The following is a 21,446-nucleotide window of genomic DNA, read 5'->3' as shown; positions in this document are numbered from 1 at the left end:
TTTGTTAATCGCTTGTGTCTCGTTATGCTTGTCATATACGTAGGTTCTTAAAAGGTTGTAACACAAAAAATGAAAGATATCAAAATTGTATAAAATTTAATTCGCTCTATTTTTGTTTCTGTACCTACATTTATCCATTTATCTCGTAAAATTAATAATACATATTGTTGCGATTACAACTTTGTAAATTATGGTGCAACTGACGCTCGCCTTTTCTTTCCTACCAGCAAAATAGTTTGGCTAGGTTCAAGGCAGGTTTTTTCTGCCTACTTGAAAATGCGTTGGGTCTGAAAACCAGTTTCTTGTGTAAAATGCAGGGTGTGTGCTTCTTTCGCGCCTGTTTTTGGCGAGATTCGTGTGCCGCCACTCAAACAGTCAACAGGCATCGACTCAGTGTAATATTAGATCGCTAAATGCAAAATCTCTTTGTAAAAGTTTTAGTAAAGTAGTGATGTTTAGTTTGTTTGTGAAATGATTCTCCAGAATAAAGGTAAATTCGTTCATTTAGCTTACTCCCTGCAAGAGTTTTAATTATTTACCCGAACCACATCGAAGGAAGTCGCCCCAACAGGTGGCTTGTACGAAGTAGAGGGGATAAATCAACCCCCCACTCCGTTCAATGGTCAATCGAGCCGGAAGTTGATCCCATTTACCCCGGAAGTAGTCCTGTTTTCCTGTAAAAGCTGGAAGTTGGAGATTCATTTCAAAAAGCACGACGGCGATCATTTTTCGTTTATTCAAAGGCGTTTCCACGCATTAACCTCAAGATCTCACGCAACTCGTAAAAAACAGCTTTGTTTTTTCTCATTTCTTCACAAAGAAAAAATATATTTGAATTTCTCACACAATCGAATTTGGCGTCAAAGAAGGCAGGCAGAAGCAGTTTTTGTTATTCGAAGTTTTTACCCGTCTCGGAAGGTAGAAAAGCAGGTTTTATTGTTCGTCGATACCTATCATTTTCCAGTTCTCCTCTCTCTCTCTTCTCTCAAAACTTAAAATCGTTATTAGAAGTTTTATTACAGGTGAAGACAGGTTTTTTCAGTTCGCGTGGGGCGTATATTTATGTTTTCGCCGGCTATGAATTTAAAAGTTTTAGGCTCGGCAGTGATTTTATGCGGTTTGGTCACTTATTGTTAAACGTTTGATGAATTATTACAAATTATCTCTCGTTGTTTTTAAAAACTTGTATTATTTCTCTCACGTTTTCAAAATGACTGATGTTGAAATGACTGATGTTGTAAAAATTATAAAATTGAGGGGGCACACGAAAGCTTCCATTACTAGAATTCAAACATTTGTCTCAAAAAATAAAAGTGCAGTCTTAGAGTGTGGTCAATGCACTGCACGAAAAAACGTATTAAACGAAACTTATCGCGAATATCTCGTCCTACAAAAGGAACTCGAATTAGAAGATTTCGAAAAATACAGTTTAGATAGGGATGTAGTTGAAGAGCAGTATTATAATTTAGATTCATATTTGCACGAGAGAATCACACAATTATCTGCGAAACCGTTGGAGACTCCACCCATTGTAACTAATGTAACACCGTCTGTCAGCACAAGTCAAAATGTAAAGCTTCCGGGCTAAGAATCCCGTTTTTCTCCGGTAAAATATCCGAATGGACCAGTTTCTTTGAGGTTTTTACAAAATTAATAACAGATGATAAACAACTACCCAACGCGCAAAAACTTATGTATCTCAAATCAGTGCTAAAAAATGAACCGTTAAAATTAATTGACAATCTTGAAATAATCGACTCCAATTTTGAAATCGCAATAAAAAACTTATGCAATAGATTCGAAAATAAATACTTAATAGTAAATAGCCATTTGAATAGCTTATTAAGTGCTCCTCTCGTTACGAAACCAAATGCACATACTCTTAGGGATTTTTTAACTCAACTTAAAAGTCATCTCGCTTCTTTAGCAAATCTAAACGTCTCAAGTCAACTCGCTGACTTAATCCTCATTAATCTCTTCACTCAAAAATTAGACTATATAGTGTAGGAAACAAAGGTTGAACCTTGCAAAATGGACACAAGTCCGGTTTTATTTTTTTTTTCTGGTATATCAAGGGGTGCTTATTATAAGACTAACTTTTTCTGAAAAAATTTCGCCCCGGAACCCCCATTTTCACCCCTTTAAAGGGGGTAATTTGTGGTTTTTGCGGAACGTAGCCCTTCCTGTACCTTTTACAGAAAATTTCTTTTATAGAAATATGAAGAGGACTATATTTTCTACGATTTATTTCCCGACAGAATCTGTCTATCATCCACCGTTTAGCGGGGGTGGCGCCCCAAAGTTGACAAGTTTTTAAAAAAGATTTTTTTAAAAAATATATATTTTTCCCTAACTTTAACGGAAATTAAGAAGAAATCCTGCGGCAATTATTCACAAATATTTGATTGATTTTTTGGTAGAGGTTTCACTTAAGGGTAATAGCCCTTTTTTTAATTACAGGGTGTTACATTTTAAAAAACCCCTTTTTATACCATCTGAAGTAGTAGTAGTAGTTGAGACACGATCGAAGCAACATCGAATCTCTTTAAAAACCGAATCAACCGAATCAACGTATTAATATTTGATATTTGTTGTGATTTCTTTTTACTAGTCTAAAAAGTGATTTGCAATTAGTGTTTTGGAACAGGTATATTAGAATTTTTAATTGCTTGCTAATTACAAGAATTCATAAAGTAATGTAACACATTCCAGTCTGTTTTTTTTTCTTGTTCTTTTTACAGTATTTGGAGGAACATAAGCGTATCGTTAGCTGTATTTTCGGAAATATGCCGTCAAATTTAATATGTTCTTGCTGCAGCAAATCATACAAACCAAATTTAATGTTAAAATGCTCTGTGTGTACTAAAGTATTTAGACATACTTGTGTTAACATTAGTGCAAATGAGCTTGAACTGATTAATGATGAAGAGAAGGGATACTGGTCTTGCATACATTGTAGACAAATTGGTAATCAGATTAAGGACTTAAAATCATTAATTCTCTCACTTCAGGCTGAAATACAAGCCCTAAAAAATGATAACCAGATTTTGAAATCTTCTTCGAACCCACTAGAAATGGAAGAAATAATACAAGAAATCAACGAACGAAATAAAAGGAAACGAAATGTTATTTTCTTTGGTGTGCCGGAACAGGATCAACAACTATCTGAGGATCATCGTAAGAATAGCGATAAGTCTGAAGTTCAAAAAATAATCTCAAGCGTAAGTCCTAATGTGAATACTGCCAACATTAAGCTCTTCAGACTTGGGCAAGTTAACCAAGGGCGAATTCGACCAATTAAGGTCATATTAGATGATGAAAATGATGTATTTGCTTTAATACGGCAAGCTAAATTTCTAAGAAATGGGAACTACAAAAATGTGTCAATGTCATTTGATCGAACTAGAAATCAAATTAATTATTACAACAATGTAAAGGTTGAACTAAACAACATGAATGCGAGTGGAAATGGATCTTTCAAAATCAAGTATATGAATGGTATACCCAAGGTAGTGCCTTTAAACCAATAGAGCCCGACAGTGTTATAGGATGTGAACTTATATGTTATTACCAAAATGTACGTGGTCTTAACTCTAAAGTTTCAGAGTTTTATACTAGTGTAAGTGAGGGTGAATATGACATTATTGCTTTAAGTGAGACCTGGTTGAACAAGGATGTGTCCAGTCTAGAGTTGTTTCCTGATCAATACGATGTGTATAGAAAGGATCGAAAATTTGATGTTGTAGATAAAACCACTGGGGGAGGCGTCTTATTAGCGCTGAAGACGGAGATTAAATCGTCTGTTATCGATGTATCCACATACGATCTACAGTTTCCCCTAATCGATATGTTAGCTGTAAAATGTTGTGTTGGTTATAGAAAATTTTATGTTTTAGTTCTTTATATTATTGATAAGTTAAGTTCTGAAGACTTCGAATACTTTTTGAATGTTTAGAACAACTGGATATATTTAATGAAACCATTGTTATATTAGGTGACTTCAATGTACGAAAGTTTGTAGATCAAAGCAGATTAGATATAAAAACATCAAGTGTATTAGATTTTTTAAGTTTATTTAATTTAGTTCAATACAATAATTTAGTTCAATACCTAATAACTTAGGTCGTTTGTTGGATTTAGTAATGTCATCAGAGAAATGTCATATTATTCATGATGATTCTTCACTGGTTAAAGAAGATGGTCATCATCCTGCACTTATGATAAGGATTAATAATTTGGGAAAAAAGGAAATTAGGTTTTTACCAAATTCTAATTCGAAAATGTATAATTTTCGGAAAGCAAATTTCACTTCTCTGTATTCTGAACTATTACAAACTAATTGGGACTTTTTAGATAATTACGATGATGTAAATATAGCATTAAAGCAATTTTATAATATATTGTATACAATAGTTGATAGATATGTTCCGGTATACAAAAATTATAAACATAAGTATCCAAATTGGTATCACTCAGATATTATTAAAAATATTAAACTCAAAGCCAAAAACCGTCAAATGTATAGAAAAACAGGAAACGAAATATATCACATAGAATTTAAAAGATTGCGCAAAGTTATTAAACAGCAAATTAAAACTGCATATAACAATTACATTGAAAACATTCAAGACAGTATTACCATTGAAACAAAATCATTTTGGTCTTATGTACATACTAAAAATAAGTCATCGCGAATTCCAGGTGAAATGTGCTATGAGGGAAATACTTTTGATAATCCCCAGGATATTGTCAACGCTTTTAAAACATTTTTTGAAAAAGTATATGTATCTACTGACAATAATGAACCAGAGGACATTAGCGTTCAGGGTTTTAATTTACCAACCATTAATTTTTTGAAATTGGAAGAAAATGAAATTCTGGAAGCTTTTAAAAGATTAAAAAATAAAATGACGACTGGTCCAGATAATATTCCAGCATTTCTAGTTAAAGATTGTACACGAATATTTGTCAAACCGCTTCAAAAACTGTTTAACTTGTCTTTGGAAACTGGAAAATATCCTGAAATATGGAAAGAGTCAAAAGTATGTCCTATATTTAAAAATGGAGTTAAATCTGATATATCTAATTACAGACCTGTCTCTCTGTTGTGTAACTTCTCAAAGATTTTCGAGATTGTTCTGTATAATCGTATATATCCGTGTTTTCGCGGCTATATTGCACCTTTTCAACACGGATTCATAGATAAACGATCTACCGTCACAAACCTGGTAGTGATAACACAATTTATTTCTGAAGTATTAGATGAACAAGGACAAATTGATGTCGTATATACAGATTTCTCGAAGGCATTTGATAAGGTGGTTCATCCGTATTTATTATCCAAGTTATCAAATTTAGGATTTTCTGTTAATTTAATTAAATTCTTTGGTAGTTATTTAATAGGAAGGAGACAGTATGTATTCTATAATGGCTTTAAGTCAGATTTAATTCTGTCTAAGTCTGGTGGTCCGCAAGGCTCCAATCTAGGACCGTTATTATTTTTACTTTATATTAATGATTTGTTTCAAGAAATTAACTGTAAAAAATTGTGTTTTGCGGACGACTTGAAAATTTTCTGTAAGATCGACACTATTGGCGATTGTTTAGAACTTCAGCGTAACTTAACTGCTATTGATACATGGTGTACTAATAACAAACTACTATTAAATTCTGCAAAATGTAAAGTAGTGAGTTTTTGCAGGAAATTGACGACAGTTAACTTTAACTATATAATTCAGAACTCTGTTTTGGAAAAATGTAATAGCCTCAAAGACTTAAATGTCATTTTTGACTGCAAGTTAACTTTCAATTTGCATATTGAACAAAAAGTTTCTGAAGCTATGAGAATGTACGATTTCATTATTAGGAATTGCAGAAACTTCACCAACATAACACCAATAAAATTATTATACTATTCTCTAGTACGTCCAAAATTAGAATATTGCAGTTTAGTTTGGTATCCTATATATAATTGTTATACAAAAGATATTGAAAAAGTACAGAGAAAACTTATGAAATATCTGATATTTAAAATTGATGGAATCTATCCTAACCGTGGATGTGATAATAATACATTATGTTGTAGAGTTGACATGGTTAGTTTAGAATTAAGGAGAGAAATTAGTTCATTAACATTTTTGTTTAAATTATTACATAACAGTATTGACTGTAGTGATTTATTAGCACAAATTAATTTCAACGTTCCTCGAGTTAGATCTAGATCAAACGTTTTATTTAAGTGTCCAAGAGCAAGAACAAATATATTAGTTAAATCGCCTCTTTTTGTCATGTGTAAGAATTATAATAGTATTTGCAATCATTGTGATATTTTTTCGTGCTCACTTAATGATTTGTTAAAAATGGCTTCTCTTTACTTAGATTAGGTCTCTACTATTACTTTGTAGATGTTATACTAACGAATTATGTGATTATTTTTTTTCTGTATTTGTCCTATAAATGGGAAACTGTTGGGCAATAAAGCTATTATTATTATTATCCAGATTTAGCCATGCGGCTCACACTCCCTCTAAGGGGAAAATTGACTCATCCCAGATACATACGGTATCAAAAGGATTAAGCTCTGGTGGGACTCTTTCCGTGTTATCGAGCCCTAGGTGACTTGGTATGCAGGTGTATCTCCCAAAAATTTTCGTACACATCTGGCCGTTGCGAGTAGTACTGCTTTCTGCATGGTCTTATAAAGATGTTCATTAAGGCCCAGCTTTTTTATGCTTTCGAGGAGGGTCTTCGGAATGACTCCAGTAGTAGACATAATAATCGGTATCGTCTGGGTACTTTGCATTCTCCATTGTCTCCGTATTTGAATTTCCAGATCTCTGTACTTGGCGATCTTTTCAGTAAATTTAGTACGTAGATTATTGTTGTTAGGAATCGCCACATCAATGAGGGTTGTTTGTCTCATTAATTTATTGACTAATACGAGATCTGGTCTATTATGCGCCACAGTTTGGTCTGTGAGCACAGTGCGGTCCCAATATAGCTTGTAGTTGCCATCCTCAAGCATACTCTCAGGGACGTATTGATAATATGGGAGATGGTCGGTTTGGAGAAGTCCCAGCTTGATAGCTATCTCCTGATGAAGGATTTTTCCCACTGCGTCATGCCGTTCCTTGTACTCAGTTGCAGCAAATGCCTGGCAGCCCCCTGTAAGATGTTGGATGGTTTCTTGGGCTTGACATCCATATCGGCATCTGTCGTTTTGAACATGAGGGTCTTTGATGATATATTTCAGGTAATTTCTGGTTGGTATAACCTGATCCTGAATGGCCAGTAATGAACCCTCCGTTTCAGGGAACATCTTTCCTGAAGTCAACCAGTAGTTCGACGCTATATTGTCGACATAATCTTGGCTGACCTCATTGGGATGTCGCCCGTGCAGAGGTTTACCCATCCAGGCGCGCACTTTTTCGTCCTTAGTAAGGTGGTTTATGCGCAGTTCTGCTTCCCTCAGTTTTATCGGTGTTGTGTCATCTACTGCGCAGATAGCGCGATGTAGAGTAGATGTTTCAGCCTGCATCTGAAAATAATATCTTAAATTAGCAATTTGTTTGTCTAATGTCGTTCTTTCTACTGCACTTTTTGGATGGTGTTTTTGTGCCTTTGTGAGGTGCGTTCTTACTTTTCGCTGAAGATTTTCTATATCTGTTTTTGTCCACTTAACAATACCAAATGAATAGCTAAGCGCGGAACAAGCGTAGGTGTTTAGTGCCTTAAAAAATTTTTTACTGTTAAGCTGTGAACGAAGCAGCTGTTTTATCCTTCGTATAAACTCAGTAGTTATTTCAGTTTTCATTTGCTTATGGTCAATTTTCCGCGCCTGCTTTACTCCAAGATATTTGTATATACCGTTTTCACCCATGGCCTCGATGTTCTGGCCATTTTGCATATCGAATTCTCCGGGCTGTACTTTTCCTCTGACTATATTTAAAATACGGCACTTGTCTAGTCCAAAGTGCATATTAATATCATTAGAGAATGTTTCTTCTGTTTCTAGCATCTCTTCTAGATTGTCTCGAGTAGAAGCCATCAATTTCAAATCATCCATGTACAACAGATGATTAAGCTTCGCTACTACAGTATTGTTGTTTTTAATGCTAAAACCTGAGTCAGTGGAGTTTAATAGCTGTGATAGAGGGTTCATAGCCAAACAGAACCACAATGGACTCAGCGAGTCTCCTTGAAACAGGCCCCGGTTGATTGCGATATTTTCCGTTTCGATATTGTTTTCACCAGGTATTTGGAGGAGAATTTTAGTCTTTCAACTTGCCATTATATGCCTTAAAAAGGTCACTATGTTATCATCCACTTTGTATATTCTCAATATATCTATAAGCCATTCATGCGGCACTGAATCAAAGGCCTTTTTGTAGTCAATAAAGGCAGTAAAGAGGTTCCTTTTTTGGTAAATGCCTGGTTAGAAATGACTGAGTCGATGATCAGTTGTTCTTTGCAACCCATAGAACCCTTAGCGCATCCTTTCTGTTGAGGCTCTATGATATTGTTTAGAGCACAGTGTTGGTAGATACGCCGGGTTATACAGGATGTGACCAATTTATACAAAGTTGGAAGACATGTAATTGGGCGGTACTTGGCTGGATCTTGGGTGTTATTTTGATCCTTCGGTATTAAATAAGTGGTTCCCTGAGTTAGAAATGATGGAATTTCCTGCGGGTTAGAAATAACATGATTAATTAACGTTGATAAGCACTCATGAATACTCCAAAACTTCTTAAGCCAGAAGTTCTGAACTCCGTCTGGTCCAGGAGACTTCCAGTTATGAAGCTCTTTGATGATATTTGAGACCTCATCGGTAGTGAATGGTTCGTAGTTAGCTGTAACGTAGTGGCGACAGTTGTGCGTCGTATCTTCTATCCACCCAGCATTGTTGTTAAGAGCAGCTGGTGTGGTAAGTTGATTTCCCCAAAACTCATGAATCTCTTCTTGGCTTGGGTAAGACTTGTCGGCACTTTCTACGGTGGAATTGAGTTTTCGGTAGAACGCCTTCTCAGAGTTCTCAAAAAGTGCATTGTCACATTTTCGGTTGTTACTAACTTTATACCTTCTTAATCGTCCTGAATAGACGGAGAGTTTTTGTTTTAATGTATCCAGACACTGTTGGGCTGTGTTATTTTCTGGATCGTATCGCGAGTGTCTTGCAGTGCTCCGCATTATTTCTTCAGCTCTCTTAATGACTTTTCTACTTTTTACACCTCTTATATATTCTGTAACTTGACCAATATCCCTACTACTACTATTATTATTATTATTATTATTATCTGAACCGTTTATGCTAGAGTAAAAAAACTTTTAGCGATTACCCATGTACTGGTGCTATTTACAAATTTGTATAATTCACCCCCATTTTTTCCCCGGAACCACCCAAAAAAAAAGAAGAATTAATAAATAAAGTGATTTTCTTGGAATCCCTCACACACAATGCCCTTTATTAATATGCTTCATATATCATTTTGTGCACGTTATTATTACCCATGCACGGACACCAAAAGTGATTTCCTAGTGCAACCCCTGTAGCAAAAAAAAAATAAAATGAGGGGTTGAATTTTTTTTGTTTTTTGCTTTTTGATCCATATGGACATATGCTTCATCAATAGTGCTTTTCAAAAATATATATGGTTATTGCATATTGTTATTGCTTCCCTGCGGAAGCCAGCCCTATCCTTGAAAATATACTGCAGAAACTACCCCTAGCCCTTGGCGAGCATGTTTTTACGATTTTATCATTACGTATGCATTCTTTTTAAACAAAACTTATACAAGGTTAAAGACCACTATTTACTCTAAAAATTAGGTTCTATTCATTTTTTTTTTTTTCGTATACGCTCTGAGCTTCGCTGGTGTCGCTCCTGGCGGATTACTAATTCAACTTTCACCGGTAATTTTTAAATTTATTATTTAATTGTTATCGCTTAATATTTACAACGCTAAAAAGTAATTAAATTGTAACAGATTTTTTTAAGATTTTGCTAATCAATTTGACGTTCTATTGATGAAATATTAATTTCTTACTTCGGATACTTTCACAATTATCGTGTAGATGGCGCTAAGAATTTATAATTACACATTACGGAACATTAAAAAAACGTAAATTCAGTATTTAAAACGTAAGTATATTTAAGGTAAAAATATATACCACAGCTTTGACCAACTAATATTTTTTATAATTAATGTTTTTAATTTTAATTTTAAATTAATCACTTTGACATTTATGTCAAATTTCCGGTAAATGTTTACAGACTTGCCACTACTGGCGCTCGCGAATTTATAAGTATCCCCTCTACGTACGAGCTCACAGCGTATAAGCAACCGTTAGGGCACAATGGCGCCGTAAACCTCATATATGCTTTGGCGGGCTCCAGTTTTTGTTTTTTATTTCGTCATCTGTTTGTTTTATTGATAAAGTGTTTATGTAAAATAAAACAACACAGTGTAAACTACAAATTATGACCTATGCACATTTTACATTCTTTGCGCCCCAAAGCCACAGTGGTGGCACAAAATCAATTTTTGCATATTTTCGCCACCTACACGCATTTTATTGCATTAATGCTACTTTAATAGCACAATATTCACCCTTAAGTGGTCACTAAGCAGTGGCGGATCCAGGGAGGGGTGATAGGGCGATCACCCCCCTCTTAAACCAAGTGATATTATATTAAAAGATTATAAAAATATTTATTTATTTTTATAAAAATTTAGCCAATTGGCACCCCCCTCTTAACGATGCTGGATCTGCCACTGTCGCTAAAGCATAAAAAGTACGCCATTCTTATAAAAATAATAATATAATATAAGTATTTCTATAAAAATAAATTAATATTTTTATAATCTTTAAATATAATATCACTTGGTATCACCCCTCCCTGGATCCGCCACTGCCTAGCGACCACTTAAGGGTGAATATTGTGCTATTAAGGTAGCATTAATGCAATAAAATGCGTGTAGGTGGCGAAAAGATACAAAAATTGATTTTGGGCCACCACTGTGGCTTTGGGGCGCAAAGAATGTAAAATGTGCATAGGTCATAATTTGTAGGTTACACTGTGTTGTTTTATTTTACATAAGTACTTTATTAATAAAACGAACAGGTGATGAAAAAAAAAACAAAAACTGGAGCCCGCCAAAGCATATCTTAGGTTTACGGCGCCACTGTGCCGTAACGGTTGCTTATACGAAAAAAATGAATAGGACCTAATTTTAGAGTAAATATTGGTCTTTAACCTTGTATAAGTTTTGTTTAAAAATAATGCATAGGTAATGAGAAAATCGTAAAAACATGCTCGCCAAGGGATAGGGGTAGTTTCTGCAGTATATTTTCAAGGATAGGGGTGGTTTCCGCAGGGATGTTGCAATAATCATATATATTTTTGAAAAGCACTATTGATGAAGCATATGCCCATATGGATCAAAAAGCAAAAAACAAAAAAAAAATTCAACCCCCATTTTATTTATTTTTTTTGCTATAGGGGTTGCACTAGGAAATCGATTTGGTGTCCATGCATGGGTAATAATAACGTGCACAAAATGATATTTGAAGCATATTAATAAAGGGCATTGTGTGTGAAGAATTCCAAGAAAATCACTTTATTTATTAATTCTTCTCTTTTTGGGGTATTTCCGGGGAAAAAATGGGGGTGAATTATACAAATTTATAAATAGCACCAATACATGGGTAATCGCCGAAAGTCTTTTTACTCTAGCATAAACGGTTCAGGTGGTATAAAAGGGGTTTTTTTTAAATATAACACCCTGTAATTAAAAATAGGGCAATTACCCTTAAGTCAAACCTATACCCAAAAATCAGTCACTTATTTGTGAATAATTGTCGCAGGATTTCTTCTTAATTTCCGTTACAGTTAGGGAAAAATTTATATTTTTTTAAAACATCTTTTTTAATAACTTGTCAACTTTGGGGCGCCACCCCCGCTAAACGGTGGATGATAGACATATGCTGTCGGGAAATAAATCGTAGAAAATATAGTCCTCTTCATATTTCTGTAAAAAAAAATTTTTGTAAAAGGTACAGAAAGGGCTACGTTCCGCAAAAACCACAAATTACCCCCTTTAAAGTTGTGAAAAGGGGGGTTCCGGGGCGAAATTTTTTCAGAAAAAGTTAGTCTTATAATAAGCAACCCTTGATATAACAGAAAAAAAATAAAACCGGACTTGTGTCCATTTTGCAAGGTTCAACCTCTGTTTCCTACACTAATAACACAAAAAGATCATTTGAAACCGAGCGTGATATCAAAAAACTCCTAAGTTTAACTGAGTTCCTAGAATTTATCGAAAGAAAATGTAAAGTTCTCGAAAATCTCGTTCCTGAGCATCCTCACTCTCCTAAGCAAAAACAATCCTCTCGTTTTACTTCTCTGAACACAGTTAGCAATAATATGCAGTATAGTAACAATAATCAGTACTTTAAATGTTTTTTATGTCAAAATAACTCGCACAAGATATACACTTGTCAGGAATTTTTAAATATGGCTGAAGATGAGCGTTATCAAACAGTCAAGGTAAAGAAAGCATGTCTCAACTGCTTGGCTAGTGGTCACACGGCAAGTTCATGTACTTCTATGTCAAATTGTGCCAAATGTGGCAAGAAGCATCACTCATTGCTCCACTTCGCTCACGGTTCTACTCGCGACTCAAATAATGCTCGTTTCATCCCAAGAACAAATCAAGAATCTCGTAGTCTATCGAACAGAAACGATTTTCAAAACACTCGTCACTCAAGATTCACAAGGAAATCATAACTCTCAAAATACTCGCCAGTCTCACAATGTTCATCCAAACTCTCGTACTCACGGTAATGCATCTCGTGATCCCAATACTCAAATCGAAACTCCAAGCTCTTCTGCAAATTCACGAAAAGCAAATCAATCTGACTCTAATGATGTCTACCAAGCATCATCTCTCTCTGCACTCTCGGGCAAAAGGGAAGTTCTACTCCAAACAGCATGTGTTACAATTTATTACTCTCATAATAATCCTGTTAAGGTACGCTGCCTCACAGACTCAGCTAGCCAGCTGTCGTTTATCACTGAAGAATTAGCAAGTCGCTTGAAGTGTATTCCTTACACAAAAAGTCTTCAAATTTCTGGTATATCTGAAATCTGTTCGACGTCGAATAAAATGGTGGATTTAAATATTTTCTCAAACGTTAATCCCACGAAACAATTTACACTCTCCTGTGCCATTCTCCCAACCATTACGTGTAAGCATCCTCAAATGACATTGGATTTTTATGCTCTCAAAATTCCACCAAACATTCATCTAGCTGATCCAGAATTTTGTGTTCCTGCCGAAGTTCAAATGTTGCTTGGAGCAGATATTTATTTCGACTTACTCACTTAGGGTTTAATAAAGTTAGGCCCTAATCTTCCCACTTTAACAAATACTCACCTCGGATATCTTGTAGGTGGAATTGTACCTCATCCCACTGGATCAATTGACTCCTATTCCACACTCAACATTCAAGAAAATACCCAACCTCGAAATGAAGTATCTTTGTTCGTTCAAGCTCAAAATACCGATTCACTCGTACGGTCGTTTTGGGAAATTGAAGAAGTCTCGTCTCCTACTTGTACTTCAAAAATCCTAACTCCTTCGGAGCAACAGGTCAAAGACAATTTTAAATCGTCACTTAAAATATTATCCTCTGGTAGATTTCAAGTAGATCTTCCTTTCAAATCTCCAAACGAGCATAAAAAATTGGTCGAATCATTTTTCCTTGCAAAGAAGCGATTTCTAAATCTCGAAAAGAAGTTGATCAAGTCGGATCAATTGTACTCACAATATAAACAATTTATTCACGAATATATTGCACTTGGACATTGCAGATATGTTCCTCTCTCCACTCGAAATATTCACTCTGATTTAAAATATTTTATTCCTCACCATTGTGTTTTGAAAGATAGCGTAACAAGTTGCTTGTTGTCTTTGATGGTAGTATGAAGACTACCTCAAATTTAAGTCTCAATGATATAATGCTTCCTGGTTATACAGTACAACGCGAACTGTTCGACATTTTGATAAATTTCAAATTGTTTAAATACTGTATTGTAGCAGATTTACGTCACATGTACAGACAAATTCGAGTGAATCCCGAACAGGTCTTTCTGTTGAATATGGCGTGATTCCCCTCAAGAGGACTTGAAATGTCTTCGACTCGAAACTATCACTTATGGATTAAATAACTCTGGGTTTCTCAGCACTAGATGTCTTAAGGTGTTAGCTCAAAACAATGCTGACAAATTCCATTTGGCTAGTGATGCTCTTTTAAATTGCTGTTACATCGATTATGTGTTGTACGGCTGCAATGATTTCGAAACACTCTTCGAGATTCATCGTCAATTAACCGAATGTTTAAAACTCGCTTGTTTCTCGCTTCATAAATGATGTGCAAACTCTCCTGAATTTCTCGCAAGTATTTCTCATATCTCTGATGAAGCTAGTTACGCAATTAATCCCGACAATCACACGAATAAAATTCTCGGTTTATGTTGGAATTCTCACTCTGTTCATTTTTCAGTTCTTGTGCCAAAGGTTACCGTCAAGGATACCTATACAAAAAGAGAAGTTCTCTCTTTAATCGCTTCAACTTACAACCCTATCGGATTGGTTAACCCCGTAGTGGTAACTGTCAAGTTAATTGTGAGAAAGATTTGGTTGGAAAAATCGAATTGGGATGACTGTCTATCTAAATTTGCTCTCAGAATGGAATTTATTTTTAGAAACACTTCCTCACCTCTCTAATCTCAAGATTCCCAGGTTGCTGCTAAATTCTAGCAATGTAATAAGTATTCAAATACATGGGTTTTCAGATGCAAGTCTTAACGCATACGGTGCTTGCGTTTACTTGAGAACTTCAAACGAAAATGGCTTTATCTCTTGCCATCTAATCTCCTCAAAGAGTCGTGTTAGTCCTGTAAAGGTTGTTACTCTTCCTCGATTAGAACTTCTATGAGCATTATTACTCTCTAATCTTGTTTCGAAGATTCTCTCTGTTTTGATTCCATCACGCTCTCAAATAAATTCTGTCAATTTATGGACAGACTCAGAAATCGTTCTCGCATGGATTAACTCACACCCTTCTCGTTGGCCTACCTTTGTAGCCAACAAAGTAACTCAAATACAAGAACTCACCTCCAACCATACATGGAGACATGTACGATCGAAAGACAATCCTGCGGATATATTATCTCGCGGTGCTGCACCCTCGCAGTTGCTTGATTGTGATTTTTGGTTTAATGGTACTCAATTTTTGTCAGATCCACACGTTGATTTCAACACTTGTGTATCTAATGGTCCTTCGAGTATTAATGTTGATGAATTGCCTGAACTCAAAAAGGTTACTCATGTGATCAGAAAACCAGATTCGCAAATGTATGATACTCTCTGCAAATTCTCGTGCTTCACTCGACGTCAGAGAATTTTTGGATATTGCCTTCGTTTTATTCACAATGTAAAAGCTAAGTCTCATAGACGTATCGGTCCGCTTACTCTAAATGAACTCTCTAGTTCTGAGTTAATGATTATCAAATTGACCCAGTCTCATTTCTTCAGTTTGGAAATCCAACTTTTAATGGATAATCGTCTGATTAATGATAAGTCCATTCGTAAATTGAATCCCTTTCTAGATTCCTCTCAAATGATACGAGTAGGTGGTCGTCGTCTCCTTTCGGATGTTCCTTATGATCAAAAATTCCCTCTGCTGTTACCTTCGAAATCACACATTGTCAATTTATTACTTGCCCGAGAGCATCGAAGACTTCTACACTCCGGCCCTCAAAATACACTCTCCAATGTTAGATGGAAATTTTTGCCTCTGGATGGTCTTCGACAAATCAAACGTATAATACAAAATTGTCTCACTTGTTATCGTTTTAACGCACAAGTCGCTTCTCAAATCATGGCTAATCTCCCAAAGGAAAGAGTTCAAGTTTCGCGCCCATTCATAAACGTTGGAGTCAATTTTGGTGGTCCATTTCCAATTAAGACTTCTAAACTCAAAAGAGCTCCCCTTACTAAGGCCTATATGGCAGTTTTTGTATGTTTGGCTACTCGTGCTGTGCATGTGGAATTAATTTCCAGTCTTTCTACTGAAGCGTTCTTATTGACTCTGAAAAGGTTTATCGCCCGAAGGGGCAATCCTAGTGTCATTTTCAGCGATAATGGCACGAACTTAACTTTCTCGGCGCAAGAAACCAATTGAAAGAACTATATGAGTTGCTTCTCAAAGGTGATACCTCTGAATCTATTCGCTCGTTCGCTACTTCATGTCAAATTCAGTGGAAGTTTATCCCTCCTCGCTCTCCACACCACGGTGGTATTTGGGAAGCTGCCATAAAAAGCTTCAAGTATCATCTTGTAAGAGTAATGGGCAACTCCAATTTTACCTTCGAAGAACTATCTACTGTACTTTCACAGATTGAAGCAGTACTTAATTCACTCCATCCTATGTGCGCGCTCTCAGATGACCCGGACACTTCCTTATTGGATCTAACTTAACCTCATACCCTGAATCAGATTTCTCTCATATTCAAGAAAATAAGTTGTCTTTGTGGAATAAATGCTCCAGGATTCAGCAACATATGTGGAAGGTTTGGACACGCCATTATCTTAAAAGGCTTCAAAATAGACCTAAATGGTTTACTCCTACGGAAGGCATAAAGCCTGATGACCTCGTTTTGCTCAAGGATAAAAACTCGCCTCCTCTTAAATGGCCTATAGCTCGGATAGTTGAGATATATCCGGGAAAGGATAACAAAGTAAGAGTTGTAAAAGTTAAAACTCCTGAAGGGTTATACGTTCGCTCTATTGCTAAACTGTGTCCTCTTCCTATGACTCACCTTCAAGAATTTTGATAATTTATTATTTTAGTTATACCTTTTTTCGAATCATACTTAATTGTTTTCCCTTTTTTGTTTTTTGACGCGTTCCCATCAAGGCGGGGACTATGTTGCGATTGCAACTTTGTAAATTATGGTGCAACTGACGCTCGCCTTTTCTTTCCTGCCAGCAAAATAGTTTGGCTAGGTTCAGGGCAGGTTTTTTCTGCCTACTTGAAAATGCGTTGGGTCTGAAAACCAGTTTCTTGTGTAAAATGCAGGGTGTGTGCTTCTTTCGCGCCTGTTTTTGGCGAGATTTGTGTGCCGCCACTCAAACAGTCAACATACATCGACTTAGTGTACTATTAGATCGCTAAATGCGAAATCTCTTTGTAAAAGTTTTAGTAAAGTAGTGATGTTTAGTTTGTTTGTGAAATGATTCTCCAGAATAAAGATAAATTCGTTTATTTAGCTTACTCCCTGCAAGAGTTTTAATTATTTACCCGAACCACATCGAAGGAAGCCGCCCCAACAGGTGGCTTGGACGAAGTAGAGGGGATAAATCAACCCCCCACTCCGCCCGTTCAAATATAAGATAATTCAGTAATTATTATACTTAGTCACCATTTTCCTCTTAACGATTAGGTATTGACGACAAGATATTGTAGGAAATCGCAATTTCAACAACTTAAGTTCGTGCGATTTTAATAATTCAGACTTCAAATATTGATTTTAGCAAAAAAATGAAAGAGATCAAAATTATATAAAATATAATTCTCTTCATTTTTATTGATGTACAATTTTGTCGTGAAGTTAATAATTTATATTTATTAAGCGTAACAGGCCTTGTAGGCCTAGAGCTAAAATGTTTACATTTCTGATTACATAAATAATATAATAAATAACTTAATATAACTTACATAACTTATAAAACTTAAAATTTTTATTTAATTACACTTCAGTCTTTTTATACACTCCTTCACCACCTCTCTCCATCTCCTTCTGTCCAATGCTAGTTCTTTCCATGTGTCAATGTTACTTTTCTTCAAGTCTTCATACACACTGTCCTTCCATCTTTTCCTTGGCCTGCCTTTCCTCCTCTTTTGTATTGGTCTTCGTGAAAGTACCATTTTTGGCATTCGTTTACTTCCCATTCTCTCGATGTGCCCCAAGTATCGTATTCTCTGTGCTTTGATCGTCGTCGTGATCGTTGGCTCTTGATATAGTTCTTCCAGTTCTTTATTGGTTCTTCTTCTCCACTGACCTTCTATTTTCACACCTCCATATATTGCTCTTTGCATTTTTCTCTCCCATCTTTCTAAAAGGTCTGTTTCTGACTTTTTGAGCACCCATGTTTCGCATGTGTATGTTACTGTAGGTCTGATAACAGTCTTATAAATTCTTATTTTTGTTTTTCTTGATACGTATTTAGATTTCAATAATGTGCGTAATGCTCCATATATTTTTTATTTCCTTTGGCTATTCTTGCCTTTATCTCCCCTTCTTCATGACCATTTTCATCTATTTTGGCTCCCAGGTAAATAATTTCTTCGGCTCTTTTGAACGAGTATGTTTTTTCTCCATCTATTTGTACTATGATGTTATTCTCTTTTTCTTTTTGGGTTTCTCCCATTATCATATATTTTGTCTTCTCTTCATTTATTTTAAGCCCGAATTTTTTGGCTTCTGTTACTATGTTTTTCATTAACTTTTGTAGTTCTTTTTCGCTTGTTACTAATAGCGTCGGATCATCTGCAAATGCTATGCATTGGTGGCCGTTTTTAAATATCGATTCTTGCATGTTTATTCTGCTTTTTCTGATTATTCCTTCCAATGTTAGATTGAATGCCGTTGTTGATAGTGGGTCTCCTTGTCGTAATCCTTCCTTGGTTTCAAACTTTTTGGATGTATACCCTTTCCAAGCTATTTCGTTTGTTGTGTTTTGCATCGTCATCTTTACCATCCTGACAATTTTACTTGGTATCCCCAATTCTTTCATCAGTTCGTACATCTGCTGTCTGTTTACTGTGTCATAAGCCTGCTTAAAGTCTATGAACAAAGCATATAGTACTGTTTTATGTTCGTAACAGGTAGTCTGTATTTCTTTTAAGGCAAATATTTGGTCAGTCGTTGATCTGTTGTTTCTAAAACCTGCCTGGTATTCTCCCAGTATTTTTTCCGAATATTGACTTAGCCTTTTTCTTATACTTTGTGCCAAGATTTTGTAAACTATTTCTAATAGTGCGATGCCTCTGTAGTTTTCGCATAGCATTCTATCACCTTTTTTATGTATAGGGCATATCCTTGCTATGGTCCACTCTTCTGGCATTTTTTCTACTTCCCATATTCTTTTTATCAGGTCATATATCTCTTTCTGTAGTCTTTTCCCTCCTGATTTTATCATTTCAGCCGATATTTCTGTTATTCCTGGGCTTTTGTTATTTTTCAAGCTCCTTATTTCGTTCTTTATTTCTTGTTCTGTGGGTATTTCTATTGCTATCTGATCATCTTCAATTTCATGGTTTGTTTCATTTTGTACTTCGCTCTTATTTAGCATTTCTGTGAAATAGTTTTGCCAGTTTCCCATTATTTTCCCTTTATCATCTCTCATATATGGGTTGTTTTTTTGATAACCTCTTTCCATTTTTTTTTGCTTCCTGGTAGAATGATCTTATTTCTTTTTTTTTTGAAATTTTTCTTCTATTTCTTTCAGTTTGTTCTCGTTGTATTTTCTCTTTTTGTTTCTACATTTTCTTTTCATGATTTTTCTTAGTTCTCTGTATTCTTCTCTAGTGCTTTCTTCGTCATTTATGAGATTTTTGAGTCTTACCTTTCTTATTGCTTCTGCTACTTCTTGACATTCTTCATCATACCAATCTTTTGTTTTGTGTTTTCTTTTGGTTTTCGCTAGGATTGCTTTACTTGTGTTCACGATTGCTTCTTTTATATTTTCCCATTGTTTGTCGGGGTTTGACGTTTCTTGTTCCCTGATTAGTCTGTTGGTTATTCCCTGTTCATACTTCTTCTGTGTGTTGTTATTGTTCTTATTGTTTTTCTTTATGTTATGCTCGATTTTGTATTCTGCTCTCACCAAGTAGTGGTCCGAGTTACAGTCCGCTCCTCTCAGGCTCTTTACATTTATTACATTGTTTGCATGTTTCTTTTCTATTAAAATATGGTCTATCTGATTTACTGTCTTTTTATCGGGGGAAATCCACGTTCCTTTATATATATCTTTTCGGCGTAATTGTGTGCTTCTTATCACCATTTGCCTTTCTGTTGCAAAGCCTATTTTTCTTTGGCCATTATCGTTCGACACCTCATGCTTACTATATTTCCCTATTATGTGCTCGTATATATTCTCTTTCCCGACTTTGGCGTTGCAGTCTCCCATTATTATTTGGATGCCAAACCCTGGTAATTTATCATATTCTCTTTCCAATTGCTCGTAGAATTCATCTTTTTCTTCTTCTGTGGCATCTTCAATCGGTGCGTGTATATTTATTATATTTATATTTCGTTTGTCCCCTTTTAATATGATTGTGCATAATCTATCTGATATTGGTTGGAATGCCATTACTCTTTCCTTCCATTTTCGCTGTAATATAAAACCTGTCCCTAACCTTCTAGTTTCTCCCCCGCTTTTAAAAAATACCACGTCTTCTATTTCTACTATTTCTGTCTCCAATTGTTTTGTCTCTTGTAAAGCTATTATTTCTACATTATATCTTTTAATTTCTCTAATTAATTCTTTGAGTTTTCCTGTTTCGTATGTGCCTCTTACATTCCATGTACCCAAGTTGACTTTAGTTTTCTTTTTGTTATATTTACTTATTGCCTTGTCCATTGCCTGCGTCGTTTCCGTCTCATTTATCTCTGTTGCAAACTGTCTCTTGTCATTTTTCGGCTTTTCTTTTTTATTGCTGCCTTGATTTGTTTTATTTCCATAGTTCGTAATCCTCTTCTTTGCATTTTTCGTCGTCATTTGTTTCCTTTCATTGCTGTTGCTTAGTTTTTTGCTTTTGTCTCTACCACCATCGTTTGGTTCTTTCCATCCCAGCGCCATATTTCATGATCGGCATATATTTTCTTATACCCTACTTTTACTTTTCTCCCTTCCTTTCTTATTTTTTGCGCTTTTTGTCTGACACGTTTCTGTACAATTCTGTCGTTCTTTGATAGGTCATCGTTGATATAAACTAGACCTTCTTCTCGATTTCTCAATTTAGTTTTGTTTCGCATGATTTTTCTTTTGTCTTCTTCCTTTTCAAGCTCAACCAAACAAACTTTTTCTCCTAACTTCAGAGCCTTCTCTATTTGTACATCTACTTCTAATTCTTCTTTCTGCATAAAATTTTTCATTGCATGCTTTAGGATATCTGGGCCATTTGTATCTATGTCAAACCCTGTATAATTATATTTTTTCGCCTTTTTTGACTTTCTAAACTTTCAAGCCGTTCTTCTATTTGATAAACTGCCTGTTTTATTTCGTGTTTTCTTCTCTTAATGTTATATTCTCCTGTCGTAGCTCTCTTATTTCATCTCTATATTCTTTCTGTTCTCTACGCATTTCGCTAA

The 21,446-nt window shown here is 35.3% G+C and overlaps 1 protein-coding gene across 1 annotated transcript in view; it reads left to right on the top strand.

Moving 5' to 3' along the window:
- The window catches only part of LOC114337502 (calcium-dependent protein kinase 6), a 182,621-nt gene that overhangs the window by 88,290 nt on the left and 72,885 nt on the right, over positions 1-21,446 (top strand). The window lies entirely within an intron of this gene.

The sequence above is a fragment of the Diabrotica virgifera genome, chromosome 4 (assembly GCF_917563875.1).
Source record: "Diabrotica virgifera virgifera chromosome 4, PGI_DIABVI_V3a".
NCBI lineage: Eukaryota > Metazoa > Arthropoda > Insecta > Coleoptera > Chrysomelidae > Diabrotica > Diabrotica virgifera.
This window is presented reverse-complemented; position numbering and strand designations above follow the sequence as displayed.